Below are 12,697 nucleotides of genomic sequence, written 5' to 3'. Positions count from 1 at the left end.
ATCACCGTCACTACCAACCCCTACTGCTGCCATCTAACACAGTAGGTAATTGATAAACCACTATTTTATGATTTATATTGTATTTAATTGTGTGGTTTTATCGTGATCCTTACCCACTTATTCATTAAATTAGCATGCATTTAGATTTCCTTCCTGAATTTATAACATGTTTGAAAACTGCTTTCTAGAGACTTTAATTATTTATTTTTAATTCTTCTTTATTCCATTCGATGTCGTGATCTGTGTGTTGAGTGTTTCAGAATTTACAGGGCATAAATGAGTTGGAGATTGGAAAGGAAGCTAGCAAAAATGGAAGGAACACAAGAATTTGAGGAGATAACCAGCGAGAAGTGACGCGGTCGCATGGCTCACGCGACCGCGCGAAGGAGAGCAAATCGCAGTGACACGGCCGCATGGCTCACGCGGCCGCGCGGATTGGAAAAGCTCAGGCGACGCGGTAGCGTGGACGACGCAAACGCGTGGCGAGGAAAAACGCGAATGATGCATCCGCATGGATGACGCGATCGTGTGACATGTGCGATCTGCATAATCTGCAGAGTTCGCTGGGGGCGATTTTGGACCCTATTTCGATCCAATTTTCGGCCCGGAACAGTAGACTAGAGTCAGAGAATATGCAGAAACAAACAACACATTCATTCAGAGACAGTTTTAGATATAGTTTTGACTCTCTTAGGTTTTTCTCTCTAGGTTTTAGAATTTTAATTTTCAATTGGTCTTAGCATTGGAACATTGAGAAGAATTATTTCCTCATCAAGACTTCGTCATTCTAGTTTGTTTTCTTAACTTGGTTTCATTCTTCCATGTCCTTTGCTTTGTTCAATTTTGTCATTTAGATACTTTTATGATTATTTAATGCAAGGATTATTTCTTTTTAATTCAATTTCAATTCCAATAATTATGTCTTCTTTTAATCCCCTTTCATGTGTTATGGATTTATTATTTACAATGCGTGAGTAGTTTCTTTACTTGATGGGGAGTTGATTAAAAAGGAACTCTTGAGTTGGAAGGATTGAAAGAAAATTTGTAATTAGGTTAATTGTTGGATTGTTATCCTCTCACCAACGCCAATCCCTTTGAACTAAGTGGATTGCAACTTGTGAACAGATCTAGCATTCCAACTTGTTTGACTTTCCTTTACATAGTAAAGGATAACCAAACAGAGCAACCATTAATTATAAATCAATCTTAAAATCATTCCATCAATAATAGAGATTCCAACTAATCAACTCCCATTCAAGGCTTTTATTCATATTATTTAAATTTCCTCAATTTAAATTCCAATTTACTTAGCTCAACTTCTTGAAACATCTGATTAATAAGATAGCACACTTTTCTGCAACTCGTTGGGAGACGACCTGGGACTTAAAACTCCCAGTAATTTTTAATTCAAACTCTCTGTGACATACTTCTAAATTGGTAGGCAGATTTTTAGTGAGTTAAGAACTATACTTGTAACGTAACCATTTTAATAATTTCTAATTCACCAGCTTCTGCGTCTCATCAATTTTTGGCGCCGTTGCCGGGGAGTTGCAATAGAGTGCTAAATTTATTAATTGGAATTTATTTATTTGCATTTTATTTTATTTTGCTACTATGAGCTGCATGTTTCTTCCGTCAAATGACGCGTTCACTTCCTGATCCGCGCTTGCTAATATTCGATCCTGAAATTGAAAGGACAATTTCACGAATAAGGCGAGAACAGCGTCGGTTAGCCCGCTCTGAGGGCGGATCTGAAAGTGAATCTGACGAAAAAACCAGCCCCCGTTCTACTGATTCGGTTGTTTTATGCGCAGAAAACATGGCAGCTAGGAGAGTTACCATCCAGGAGGAAGGAGCCCCTGATTTTACAATGCAACCGTTTCAAGCGCATCATCCAGCGGTAGCTACAGATTTTGAAATCATTCCCGCCCTGCTAAATTTGATGCCCAAGTTTCATGGCCTACCTGCTCAAGAGCCCATCAAGCACTTGAGAGATTTCCAGGCAGCCTGTTCTACTGTCAGGTGTGATAGCACTGATGAAACTTCAATTTTGCTGAGAGCTTTTCCGTTTTCTCTTGAGGGAAAAGCAAGAGAGTGGTACTACACTCAACCTCTAGCAAATGTATCCAACTGGGATACACTCAGAAAGGAGTTTCTAGAGAAGTTCTTTCCATCTGAAGTTACTGATAAACTGAGGAAGGATATATCTACAATTGTTCAGGATGACAATGAGACTCTCTTTGAATACTGGGAGCGCTTCAATAATCTTCTGGAAGCATGCCCCCACCACATGATTGACAAGATCGTGCTACTCAACTATATCACACAGGGTATGAGGCCCCAAGATAAGACCACACTGGAAAGTGCCAGCAATGGGTCTATGAAGAAGTACAAGACCACTGATGAAGCTTGGCAATTGATCAGTGATTTAGCTGAATCCACTAGGAACCACAGACAAAAGCAAGGCCGTTCAAAAGCTGTTGCAGAAGTATCTTCTAGCAGAGAGACTGCTGCTCTAACTCAAAGCATCTATGAAATGACCAACTTGCTAAAGCAAATGCAGTTGAATCAACAAGCTCAGCAAGCTCAACCTCCTCCACCACAGCAAAACCAACAACTAGTCCCACAAAGAATTTGCGGAATCTGGCTGATTATAGCCATTACACTGATGAATGCCCGCAGCTCCAACAAGAAGACAACATGGTGGCATCCACTCACAACTTCTATGACCGCCCCAACCAAGGGTACAATCAAAGTGGAAATAATAACCATGAATGGCAGGACAATTCAAACCAGAATTGGAGGGACAACAATAATAGAGGAGGTAGAGATAATCAGGGAAATCAGAGGTGGAACAATAACAACAACAGGCAGCAAAATCTACTTTACATAGCACCTCACCTGAGGCAAAACCAAGGACCACAGAACAATTAGCAGCAAACCTCTCAATTTACTCATTCTTCTTTATCTTCTAATGAAGATCTACTACAATCTTTTGAGAAAATACAACAGACCATGGAAAGTAACATCATGAATAGTATTAACGCCAGTCTGAATGGTCTCACCTCTACTCTGCAAGCTTTTATGACACAGCTTGGATCAGCACAAAATTTTAATAACCAACCTTCAAGCACCACTGGAATCCCCTCTCAACCATTACCCAACCCAAAGGGAGGCATTAATGCCATCACCCTGAGGTCCGGAACCACACTGCAGGAGAGGAATCAGGAGGAACCAAGCTCACCAGAATACGCCTCAGCTGAAGAGGTGGTAGAAATCGAAGATGTTGAAAAGGAAGAGGATATGCAGGACATAGCTGAAGAAGAGATAGCTCAACCACAGGAGGAAGCACCAAAAGGCGCAGACACCACAGAAAACACTACTCCCATTCCATTTCCACAACTTGCAAGGAAGCCCAGGAAGCAGCTGGACCCCGATCCTAAAATGGTAGAGATATTCAAAAAGGTTGAGATAACTGTTCCCCTTTTTGATGTTATTCAGCAGGTACCTAAATATGCAAAGTTTTTAAAAGACTTATGTATCCATAAAGACAAAATTAATGAATTAGAAACTATCCCTTTAGGTAGTTCTATATCTGCTTTAATAGGAGGATTACCAAAAAAATGTAGTGATCCAGATCCTTGCATAGTTAGTTGTACTATTGGTGGTGTAGTAATTTATGATTGCATGTGTGATTTAGGAGCATGTGTCAGTATAATGCCTTTGTCTATATATGATGTTTTGAGGCTCCCTCCCTTAAAAAGGTCAGCAACTCGTTTTGTGTTAGCAGATAAAAGCATTATTACAGTGGCTGGAGTTGCTGAAGATGTTTTGGTGAACATTAAAGGGCTCACATTTCCCATTGATTTTTATATCTTGGAGATGCCCCACAATGATTCAGATAAGCCATCATCAATCCTACTTGGAAGACCATTCCTGAAGACATCAAAATTTAAATTGGATGCTTTTTCAGGAACATACTCCTTTGAAATAGATGGCCGCATAGTAATCTTCAATCTGAATGGAGTCATTGACAACCCCCCAGAAGATCGTTCTATCTTTCAGTGCGATGTCATAGACGAAAGTGTGGCTGAAGTTCAAAAGGAAGAGTTTGAAGAGAGGCACACCAGATAATGTCCAAGTGTGGGGACCCTCTTAACTGACAATGGGAGCACTTCGCCATTTTCACAAGCCCCAGATAATCCAGAGCCTGCCCATGATCAAAAGTTAGAATTGAAACCCCTCCCTCCATATCTCAAATATGCTTATCTTGAGGATGAGCAGAAGCTTCCGGTCATTATTGCAAGGGAACTGACTTCTCAACAAGAAGAGCAGTTACTTGATGTACTGAGAAAGCATAAGAAGGCAATTGGGTGGAGTTTGGCAGACATAGTGGGAATCAACCCTCAAGTATGTGAGCACAGAATATTTTTAGAAGAGGGAGCAAGACCTGTCCGTCAACCCCAAAGAAGATTGAATCCCACCATCTTGGAAGTTGTCAAAAAGGAAGTGACCAGACTATTGGAAGCAGGTATCATATATCCCATCCCAGATAGCGAATGGGTGAGCCCAGTACAAGTGGTGCCCAAGAAGTCTAGAGTCACTACAGTGAAGAGTGAGCATGGAGAGCTCATAGCAACTAGAGTTCAGAATGCTTGGAGAGTCTGCATTGATTACAGGCGTCTCAACCAAGCTACCCGTAAGGATCACTACCCACTTCCATTCATTGATCAAATGCTGGATCGCCTGTCAGGTAAATCACATTATTGCTTTTTAGATGGTTACACAGGTTATTTCCAGATACATATAGCTTCTGAGGATCAGGAAAAGACTACTTTTACATGTCCTTTTGGGACCTATGCTTATAGGAGAATGCCCTTTGGCTTGTGCAATGCACCAGCTACCTTCCAAAGGTGCATGATGAGTCTTTTCTCTGATCTTATTGAGGACTGTATGGAAGTTTTTATGGACGATTTTAGCGTTTATGGTGATTCTTTTAGCCTTTGCTTAGATGGATTATCTAGAGTATTAGATAGATGTGTTAATACAAACCTTGTATTGAATTTCGAAAAATGCCACTTTCTGGTAAAACAAGGGATTGTATTAGGACATGTGGTATCTAATAATGGAATTTCTATAGACCTAGCAAAGGTGAATGTTATTTCTAGTTTACCTTACCCCTCTTCTGTGAGGGAAGTCCGTTCGTTCCTTGGCCATACAGGTTTCTACAGGAGATTTATTAAGGACTTTAGTAAGGTGGCACTTTCCTTATCCAGATTACTGCAGAAGAATATTGAATTCGAGTTTAGTGAGGATTGCAAACAAGCGTTTGATAAGCTGAAGACTGCTCTAACTCAAACCCCAATTGTGAGAGGACCAGACTGGAGTCAGCCGTTTGAAATCATGTGCAATGCTTCCAACCATGCAGTAGGAGCAGCGCTGGCTCAGCGTGAAGGTAAGGATCCTTTTGTTATTGCCTATGCATCTAAGACCTTAGACACTGCCCAGTCCAATTATACTACTACTGAGAAAGAGCTTCGTGCTATTGTTTTTGCTCTGGATAAATTTCGAGCTTATTTACTTGGTACTAGAGTAGTAGTGTATTCGGACCATGCAGCTTTAAAGTATCTATTAGCTAAAAAGGAGTCCAAACCAAGACTTATACGTTGGATACTGCTGTTACAGGAATTTGATTTAGAAATAAAGGATAGGAGTGGTAATCAGAATTTAGTAGCAGACCACTTGAGTCGCCTTGAACATATTAAGGATGATTCTACTCCTATAGATGATAATTTTCCTTTTGACAACCTGCAAGCAGTATCTGAGGTAATCCCTTGGTATGCACCTGTTGCTAATTATTTAGTTAGCCGCACATTTCCTCTACATTTTTCTAAACATCAAAGAGACAAGCTGAAAAGCAAGTCTAAATATTATATATGGGATGACCCATATTTATGGAGATGTGGCGCTGACCAGATAATTAGACGTTGTGTGCCTCAATCAGAATTCTAGTCCATTTTAGAGGCTTGTCACTCATCTGAGAGTGGAGGACATTTTGGCCCTCAAAGAGCAACTAGAAAGATCTTAGACTGCGGATTCTGGTGGCCTACTCTTTTTAGAGACGCTGCTGAGTTTTGTAAATCTTGCCCCCATGCCAGAAATTTGGTAATATATCCAGGAGGGATGAGATGCCTCAACAATATATGCTCTTCTGTGAAATTTTTGATGTTTAGGGCATTGACTTCATGGGTCCATTTCCAAATTCTAATGGATATTTTTATATATTGTTAGCTGTGGATTATGTTTCCAAATGGGTGGAAGCAATTCCTACCGCACTGATGATGCTAACACTGTTGTTTCCTTTGTGAGAAACCATATTATATGTCGCTTTGGATAACCACGAGCGATCGTGAGTGATCAAGGCACCCATTTTTGTAACAGGAGACTAACAGGATTGATGAAGAAGCATGGGATAATCCATAAAGTTGTAACCGCTTACCATCCCCAAACTAATAGGCAAGCTGAGGTGTCGAACAGAGAAATTAAGCGTATCTTGCAAAAGATAGTAAAGCCTCAGAGAAAAGACTGGAGCACCAGGCTACAAGATGCACTATGGGCATATAGAACAACATACAAGACACCCATTGGGATGAGTCCCTTCCGCTTAGTTTATGGAAAAGCTTGTCATCTCCCAGTTGAAATAGAACACAGAGCCTTCTGGGCAGTTAAGGAGTGCAACATGGGAATTGAGAATGCCGGAGCTGAAAGGAAGTTGCAACTGCAGGAACTGGAGAACCTTCGCCTAGAAGCTTATGAGAACTCCAGAATATACAAGGAAAGGATGAAGGCTATACATGATCAGCATATCAAGAAGAAAGAGTTCCAACCTGGAGATTTCGTTCTCCTCTACAAATCTCGACTAAGGCTCATGCCTGGTAAGTTGAGATCAAAATGGGAAGGTCCATACAGAATAGAGAAGGCTGAACCATACGGAGTTTATCACCTAAGCCATCCTTCGAGCTCTAAACTTATTAAGGTTAATGGCCAACGCCTGAAGTTGTACCATGGTGAGAAGGTGCAGAAAAATAAAGAGCTTGAGATCTTCCGCTTGGAAGATCCCCACATCGCAGCAGATTGAGCTAGTGGAGCGTCCAACTTACGGACGTTAAAGCAAAGTGCTTGGTGGGAGACAACCCACCGCGGTATGATCGTTCTTTTCTTCACTTTTAGTTTTTCTTCTTTAATAACTCTTCTCTTTATTAGTGCTTTCGTGCTCTTTCATTTACATGTCTTTATATTTCTTTTAAAAAAAAAATTTTTCCCACGCGATGCGTCCGCGTCGCAAAGGGGGTGGAGAAAACAAATAAATGAACAGAGAGTCCGGCTGGAGCGTGGCTAGAAGCGTGCCAATGGCACAAATCGACCCACGCAACCGCATCCCTGACGCGTTCGCGTCGCATGGGAATCATGGCCTCCCACGCGACCGCGTGCTCTGAGTTTTCGACGTAAAAGGGTGCACAGTAACATTCTGTGCGAGAGTGATGCTGGTTTGGTGCTGGAAGCACAATCCTTGTCACGCTTTCGCATCGCCAACGCGACCGCGTCACCCATTTTATAACGCACACTCATGCGATCGCGTGACCCACGCGATCGCGTCACCCCAATTTGGCAATTAAATTGAAATGAACAGAGAGTTGTGCTGGAGCGAGGCTGCACTCGCGCTAGCAGCGTAACATGGGTCACGCGACCGCGTGACCGACGCAATCGCGTCCCCTTACCTGACGCGCACCCACGCGAACGCGTGCCCCACGCGGCCGCGTTGCATGCGCCGCACAGCTCAACCTAAAATTGCCACATATCTTATCTTCCTCTCACCCAAATCCTAATTTTTCTTTTCCCTCCTTATTTCTTCCTTCCCCCTTCCCCCTTCTATCTCACCTTTCACTCTCTATCCCTCTCACCACCATTAACAAGGTTTTACCTTCTTCTTCCTTCTTCTCTTTTCCATCATTCTTTATATATTATATATATTTTTATTTTCTTTTTCTTTTCTTTTTCTTTTCATTTTTTTATTTTTCACCTTCTTCTTTCCCTTTTTACATGGTGCTAGAAACTTTTTTTTGAGTTATTATCCCTCATTATATGCTTGTGACTTGTTACAATTTATTTGACAATTATTATTATTTTTAAGGGATTGCTTGCATGTTCCATTTCATACTTTTTATATCTTATTTACCATGCATTCCATGTGTTTGTGAAAAAGCCTATATAGCCCTATGCACTTTTCTACATCGCTTTACTCTACTATTCAATGCTTACTTTTCACAAATTCTCCTTATTATTATATTAATTGAATTTAATTGTCAATACAAACGTGATGGCTTGTTACAAAGTATTGCTTGGTCTATGCTACTCATGCCCTTTGCCAGCATGCCAATAAACACCTTGCATTCATTTGTCTTTATATGCACTAGCTATTTTCCATTGTTGGCTTCTCACACGTACTCGTGAGCATGTGATAATATCAGCATATCTTAATGTGCATCCATCACCCTCTTTTCCGTTTCCTTCCTTGCTGTATATCTCTTTAAATTTAATTTTCTTTATCTTCCCTTCTTTCAGGATGGCCACCAAGAAAGAAAAGTAGAAAGCAACTTTCAAACCACCAGCAAGAAGAGGAACTAAAAGAGCATTAGTAGCAGAGCCTTCTTCCACCGCAGTCAAGCCCTCAACAAAACGAGTCAAGAGGATAATAAAAGTTAACGAAAAGGAGAAAGCCTTTCCAGCAAAGGACGCTGCGCGATTTTCCAATCGCTACTGTGAGTAGATGTTCCCTATCCTGGCAGAAAGGAACTATAACAATGAATACCTTCTTATCCTCCCGTCCAATATTGCCACCTTTGTTGAGCCGTAAATTGAGCGAAGACAATGGGGTTTCCTACGGAGACAGCCAAGGCAAGTTAATCTTTCTTGGGTAGTTGAGTTCTACTCCAACTTCTACATGCCGACCCTGCAGTCTGTTTATGTCCGGCAGAAGCAAGTCCCCATCACAGAAGAGGCCATTCAGCAAGCTCTGAGTCTTCCCCCTATTTCAGCAGGAATGGACGCTTTTCAAGAAGCCGCCCTTCAGCGCCAGAGATACCAATTTGACTGGGACTCCATTCTCATAATCATCACAGCACCTGGCAGCCGTTGGATCTACGGATACCATCGTACCCGCCCTAAGGGAATTTTGGCTTCAGCACTTACCTTGGAGGCTCGCGTATGGACACAGATCATGTCCCATTACGTCTTTCCGAGCACTCATGAGTCCTTCTTCACTGCGGACATGGCTGTTCTACTATGGTGCATCCGTACAGACCAACCTCTGAATCTCTCAAGACATATCCGGAATGCTATGGAACACGTACAAATTACGGGCAACTTACCTTTCCCCGCCTTGGCCTCAGATCTTGTCTCAGCAGCCGGAGTCTCCTACAGAGCTGGGGACAGCAAAGCCGTGCTTCCACGGGATGATCAGTATGTCCCTAACGGGAAATACCTCAGACAGCTACTACAAGACTTCCTACTACTCCAGTTGAAGATAATCCTTCTTCAAAACCACAAGCATCTACAACTAAGAAATTGCTCCAGCAGATAATCGAACGGTTGGATCGGCAAGAACAGAAAGCAAAGATGAGAGAGCGCCGTAACGAGCGCCGATTCAAACACCTCAAGGAGGTACTCAAGGGACACTTCAGAGACTCCGATACCCCGGATTCCACTTCCTTTACTAGCACAGGGAGCCATGACGGTCCCGATGATGGAGATACTGCTACCAGCCCACCCCTATTCCTGACAGATGGCACCGAGGACGGTGCAAAGCCTTAAGTGTGGGGAGGTCGGTCAGTACCTGACTTCCAGAGGTAATTTCTCTTCGCTAGCACCAATAATTAGGATATTTTAGTTAGATTTTCTTTCCTTTATAGAATAGAATAAATTGCATACGTTAGGATAGTTGCATGCATGTTCTACTTGACTGAAAAGACAATAAGTTTCTTTTAAAATCTATCTTTGGAACAAAATTTCACTAATTTTTCAAAATTTTTATGATAAATTTGCTTGAGTTGTATTTGGAACATGATATTTGAGTTAAAGAACACACAACCTATGAAAGATTTGAGCCTTTATGAATGGTTACATTATTTAACCATAATTATTTCATTTCTGTGTGTTTACTTCTCTATGATTGTGATCTATATTTTGTTTTATCTTATATGTCCAATATTTATTATATTTACATGCTGCACATGATTGAGGCCATTATTTGTTTAAACTCACTTATCCAAATTAAGCCCACCCTTTTAAATTACCTTTGTTAACCACTTTGAGCCTTTAATTCCCATTTGTTCGATATTTTACCACATTACTAACCTTAAGCCGAAAAATAATTGTATATCCCAAATTGAATCTTTGGTTAGCTTAAGATAGAATTGTGTGTGCTAATTAAGTATGGAAAATTGTGGGAACAAAAGTTGTTAAGGGAATGTGTCATAAAAATTTAAGGGGAATTTGGATACCTACTCATGTGAAAATATAAGAATGAAAAATCTATGTGCATTGATAAGCTTTAATTATTTCTAAAAAAAATGAAAAATATGAAAAATCAATAAATAAGGGGACAAAATTACCCCAATGTTAAATTAAGAATTCAAAAATCAGTGCACATATGATAGAATCAAAATACGAAGTTGATACATGAGTAGGGATTGAAAAAGGGAACTCTGGGTAGCTAGGTATGAACTTTAAAGACTACATTAAGTGTATACAAGTTAGGTTGGAGCTTGGGTTAATTAAAGATTCAATTTATTAGCTCACTTGACCAAATATACACCCCTACCTATGCCTTAGCGCCATTACAACCTTGAAAAGACCTCATAATGTTTGCATTGGTGTATTAACTATTGTTGATTGGTTAGGAGAAGAACAAAAGTTAGAAAGCATGATTAGAGAAGGATAGAGTGACCACCTTATACACTAGAGATTAGAGCGTACATACATTATCAGTGAGGGTTCAATACTTGAATTTTCAAGTTCCCTGCTTTCATGAGCTATCTTCTTGCACTTTTATCCATTTTATTGTGTAATGATAAAATTAGTGGAATTTGATTTGTAATTGTTTTGAAGAGCTTATTTACTTTTGATCAAGTGGACAAGAATCATATAGTTGCATTTATATATATATATATATATATATATAGGTTTGCATTGCATTTCATGAGTTTCTACATGTTCATACTTATTTCCTTATCTCCTTCAATTAAGCATGAGAACATGCTAATGTTTAAGTGTGGGGAGGTTGATAAACCACTATTTTATGATTTATATTGTGTTTAATTGTGTGGTTTTATCAGGATCCTTACCCACTTATTCATTAAATTAGCATGCATTTAGATTTCCTTCCTGAATTTATTACATGTTTGAAAACTGCTTTCTAGAGACTTTAATTATTTATTTTTAATTCTCCTTTATTCCATTCGATGCCGTGATCTGTGTGTTGAGTGTTTCAGACTTTACAGGGCATAAATGAGTTGGAGATTGGAAAAGAAGCTAGCAAAAATGGAAGGAACACAAGAATTTGAGGAGATAACCAGCGAGAAGTGACGCGGTCGCATGGCTCACGCGACCGCGCGAAGGAGAGCAAATCACAGTGACGCGGCCGCATGGCTCACGCGGCCGCGCGGATTGGAAAAGCTCAGGCGACGCGGTAGCGTGGACGACGCAAACGCGTGGTGAGGAAAAACGCAAATGACGCGTCCGCATGGATGATGTGATCGCGTGACATGTGCGATCTGCATAATCTGCAGAGTTCACTGGGGGCGATTTTGGACCCTATTTTGACCCAGTTTTCGGCCCGGAACAGTAGACTAGAGTCAGAGAATATGCAGAAACAAACAACACATTCATTCAGAGACAGTTTTAGATCTAGTTTTGACTCTCTTAGGTTTTCTCTCTAGGTTTTAGAATTTTAATTTTCAATTGGTCTTAGCATTGGAACATTGTGAAGAATTATTTCCTCATCAAGACTTTGTCATTCTAGTTTGTTTTCTTAACTTGGTTTCATTCTTCCATGTCCTTTGCTTTGTTCAATTTTGTCATTTAGATACTTTTATGATTATTTAATGCAAGGATTATTTCTTTTTAATTCAATTTCAATTCCAATAATTATGTCTTCTTTTAATCCCCTTTCATGTGTTATGGATTTATTATTTACAATGCGTGAGTAGTTTCTTTACTTGATGGGGAGTTGATTAAAAAGGAACTCTTGAGTTGGAAGGATTGAAAGAAAATTTGTAATTAGGTTAATTGTTGGATTGTTATCCTCTCACCAACGCCAATCCCTTTGAACTAAGTGGATTGCAACTTGTGAACAGATCTAGCATTCCAACTTGTTTGACTTTCCTTTACATAGTAAAGGATAACCAAACAGAGCAACCATTAATTATAAATCAATCTTAAAATCATTCCATCAATAATAGAGATTCCAACTAATCAACTCCCATTCAAGGCTTTTATTCATATTATTTAAATTTCCTCAATTTAAATTCCAATTTACTTAGCTCAACTTCTTGGAACATCTGATTAATAAGATAGCACACTTTTCTGCAACTCGTTGGGAGACGACCTGAGACTTAAAACTCCCAGTAATTTTTAATTC

The 12,697-nt window shown here is 40.1% G+C and overlaps 1 non-coding gene across 1 annotated transcript; it reads right to left on the bottom strand.

Annotated features, from left to right (window-relative positions):
• Positions 1-2,188: 2,188 nt before the first annotated feature.
• Positions 2,189-2,296, bottom strand: LOC148553039 (small nucleolar RNA R71). The gene has a single exon (XR_015893683.1). It is a non-coding gene; the product is annotated as a small nucleolar RNA R71 (small nucleolar RNA).
• Positions 2,297-12,697: the final 10,401 nt, after the last annotated feature.

The sequence above is a fragment of the Arachis ipaensis genome, chromosome B7, assembly GCF_059453495.1.
Source record: "Arachis ipaensis isolate K30076 ecotype BB chromosome B7, ASM5945349v1, whole genome shotgun sequence".
NCBI classification, from domain to species: Eukaryota; Viridiplantae; Streptophyta; class Magnoliopsida; order Fabales; family Fabaceae; genus Arachis; species Arachis ipaensis.
Note: the sequence above shows the minus strand (reverse complement) of the source record. Positions and strands in the feature narration are given on the sequence as shown.